This window comes from Anneissia japonica, unplaced genomic scaffold (assembly GCF_011630105.1).
Source record: "Anneissia japonica isolate Jap-2015-1 unplaced genomic scaffold, ASM1163010v1 scaffold3474_len973312_cov172, whole genome shotgun sequence".
In the NCBI taxonomy this organism is placed as follows: Eukaryota; Metazoa; Echinodermata; class Crinoidea; order Comatulida; family Comatulidae; genus Anneissia; species Anneissia japonica.
The window spans coordinates 793,765-797,782 of NW_022747780.1; the positions used below are offsets into that span (position 1 = coordinate 793,765).

Consider the following 4,018-nt stretch of genomic DNA (forward strand, 5'->3'; position numbering starts at 1 on the left):
TTATTAAGTCCTTTATTACAACACTGTATTTACCTTACTTTGATTATTTATATATGATTTAACAGTGTTAACGACTATCTTAATTTATATTATATATATATATATATATATATATATATATCGATTTTTAGTTATTAATATGTGGTTAAACAGTAAAATGAGAACTATAAAATGGTAAAAGAATCATTTAAGTCCGACATTTCTTTAATAACTTACAGGAGCTTTATACAAAGCTGTTTGAAAACCAGTATTTGAGAAATCAGCCTTCAAACATTCAGATTTCGGGCATTTCTTAGGCAGAAACCATCACCAAATCATTAAAAATTGTTGTTAGCATTCAAAATTATGAAAATAACAGCATAGCATAATACAGTATGTATTAATACATAAAGGTAATAGTTTAGTACAATAAAATAGATTTCCAAAATGTTGACATTCGAGCATGTTTTGGCCATTATCTCCAAAACAGGATTTGCGACGAGTGACTGATTTGGCTTGTCTTTGCCACATATGTCTGCACTCAGTGCAAGAGACATTACAAGCGTAATTTTGTTATTGAAGGCTCACTATCCTAAAATCGGCATACTGTGTCACTATGTTAAATTAAACTGATACTCTTACTCATAACTTTGGCAATAGTAAATAGATTTCAGTAACTGACCTATTTTAAAGCGTATAAATAATAATGATAATATATTTTAATAATAATAATAACAACAAAAGCACTAAGTAGAGAGCATATCTCCGCCCACTGCAAATTCCTTTCTCAAAAATAATTCCCTAAAAAATATGTTCCTACTTTCAAACCACCATCTACTTAAAAAAAAATTACACTAAACACAAAAGTTGCTTTCAGATCAGTTGATTAGTTTTTGTGATATCTGATCTGAGACATTTTGCTTTGAATAGTCCATATATTGACATCCACACCAAAATTTAATCACTCAATTTTTCAAATGCCTTTTATTGTATCAGTTGTACACCTGCCAATGCCTTACATCTTCTGGCTTTAACACACTGGAACGTCACACTCTTATACCCGACAAAAAAATACGTACCATGTATTCACCATAGTGTTCAAATGGAAATATTATGCTAATATAAATATGGGGGTTTGGTTTTTAGCGTCACATTGTATAGATGTATTAAAAATAATTCCCAATCAGTTCCGAAAAAAGTAAAGTATAAAACGCTGTGCAGCTTTACTGTAATTGCACTAATTTATTCATCATATAACTATTGTTTATGCCTATAGTAATACAGTAAATCTATTCTTTAATTGGTCCTAGAGATATTTAGGTGTGGGACCTGGCTTCCATGCACACCCGACTTTGGATCGTCACCAACAATTCAAATGTATTTTTCTTGTAACTTGATTAAACTTTCACAAAAGTTTCATTCAGATCATTTTATTAGTTTTTAAAATATCTGGTCTGGGACGTTTTCATTTGAATGGTTCTCATATCCATACACTTTTTTCATTGAAAAATGACAAATTATTGTGGAAAGGGAAATTTTGATCCATTGATTATCCTTAGAGATATTTAGGTGAGACCTTAGGACCTTTTAAATGACTCAAATTCACACCATGAATTTCGATCGTCGTCAACACTTAATAATGTCTTCCTTGTAACTTGGTTAAACTTCCACTAAACTTTCATTCATATCAGTTGATTAGTTTTTGAAATATCTTGTCTAGAACGTTGGACCTCACATCCACACCCTACTCAGGACCATCATTTCTTCATTGGGTTATACCTAATACTCCCTGTTATTTTTAATTATGTCTGTGCAGCCGTTTCTTGAGATAATTCAAACACAAACAAACACACAAAGTCAATAAAATACACCTCAGGAGCGGGTAAGCTCATTTTCAGCCATCTAGGAATTTTCCAGGGGGAGAACCCCTGCACATCTTTCTTTTTGAGATTTATCGATACTTGGAAAAAAGAATACGTATGCAACACAATTTTTTTATGTATACACTACTGATTCACACGTACAATAATCTTACCAAATGTAACCAAAAGTAACATTTTACGGCACGTGTGAAAGTACCTCCGTGTAATATCCTTGTAAAACTAATTTCCCGCCATCTAGGAGTCAAAATTTTCCATGGAAAAAAGAATACGTATGCAACTACTCAATTTTTTTATGTATGTATACACACATAACAGGCCTTTTTAATGTAATAAGAATGAGAACATTTTAATGTAATAAGAATGAGAACATTAAGCTAACCGTGGTTAGGGGTGGGGGGAACCTTGAATTTTAAAGAACTTGTCATTACGATACACCCAGCTCAAAAGTCTGGAAAGGTCATTTCCCAGCCTCTAGGAATCAAAATTTGAGGATCCTCGGACTGCCTTTTTTGGGGGTTTTGGGGAAAATTTTGACCCCCCCATCCCCTACATTTGAAGCCAGATCCCCTGATTCATATTCCCATCCATTTTACTAGTTGGGGACCCCCTCCCACTTTGAAAAGTTTCCACCAGCCCTGCATTATCAACCAACAATAGTTCTTTCCATAACTATCTTTGTTGTGTACTGCAAGCATTAATATATATAAAATGCATACTATCATTTTCATTCTACATGTAATATTTAATTAGGTTATAATTAATAGTTCATAAAATTAAAATATTTTACTAAATTTATATATTTTTCTACAATTATAATAATTAAATTAACAATTAAACATTTTGATATTGATGGGGAATTTGTATTTTCTCATCCTCAATCTAATTAATGCAATTTATTTTTTTACTATAGAAAATTTAGACATCGTACCTCTGCAACAAGTGGACCGGAACTGCTTGGCTGAATGGTGAATTTTGCTTCCTCTAGTGAATGGTGAGTGTGCTAGAAAAACTTTGTGAATTTTCTTGTCCATTTTGTGTCCATTGCAAATTGCTTTCTGGGATAAATAAATGCTAACACTGGACTTAAAAATTGTTGTATAAATTTGCGTAAATGTTTCAATTAAAAATAACTTTAAATATTTTTCCTTTCCACTGGACTTAAAATTTGTTGTATAAATTTGCGTAAATGTTTCAATTAAAAATAACTTTAAACATTTTCCCTTTCCACTGGACTTACAAATTGTTGTATAAATTTGCGTAAATGTTTCAATTAAAAATAACTTTAAACCTTTTCCCTTTCCACTGGACTTAGAAATTGTTGTATAAATTGTTGCGTAAATGTTTCAGTTAAAAATAACTTTAAATATTTTCCCTTTCCACTGGACTTATAAATTGTTGCGTAAATGTTTCAGTTAAAAATAACTTTAAATATTTTTCCCTTTCCACTTAAAAAACTTTAAACATTTTTCCCTTTCCACTGGACTTATTGTTGTATAAATTGTTGCGTAAATGTTTCAGTTAAAAATAACTTTATATTTTCCCTTTTCACTGGACTTATAAATTGTTGCGTAAATGTTTCAGTTAAAAATAACTTTAAATATTTTTCCCTTTCCACTTAAAAAACTTTAAACATTTTTCCCTTTCCACTGGACTTATTGTTGTATAAATTGTTGCGTAAATGTTTCAGTTAAAAATAACTTTGAATATTTTCCCTTTTCACTGGACTTAAAATTTTTTGTAAATGTTTCAGATAAAAATAACTTTAAATATTTTTCCCTTTCCACTCTAGCTAATTGCTCTGATTTCTTACTCTTTCAGAATGTGGCTACTGGTGATTTGGCAATTGAAGCTTTCTATTTCAAATAGTCTTTGAAATTCAGTAAATAATCATTGGAAATAATTTGAATAAATAAATATTCATTGTAATTTAGTATTATATTGGAAATAATTTGAATAAATAAATATTCATTGTATTCTATTTAGTATTGAGTATTTTTTCTTCTTGAGCATTGAAAAAGCAGGATGAGCAGGATGGGGAAAAAAAAAAAAGCGCCCTCAAATAGAAAAAGGCCCAAAATATGACTAAGTTATTTGGCCACAATAGTCTGTCCGGTTCTGGTAAAAATAGTGAAGAAAATCGCCCTAAATAGCCTTTT

General features: G+C 30.6%; 1 long non-coding RNA gene across 1 annotated transcript in view; it reads left to right on the forward strand.

Moving 5' to 3' along the window:
* The window catches only part of LOC117120623, a 29,751-nt gene extending 25,963 nt beyond the window's left edge, over nt 1-3,788 (forward strand). The window contains exons 4-5 of the long non-coding RNA XR_004447388.1: nt 2,773-2,853; nt 3,681-3,788. This is a non-coding gene — a long non-coding RNA (uncharacterized LOC117120623). The remainder of the gene's footprint in view (nt 1-2,772; nt 2,854-3,680) is intronic.
* The last annotated feature ends 230 nt before the right edge of the window (nt 3,789-4,018 follow it).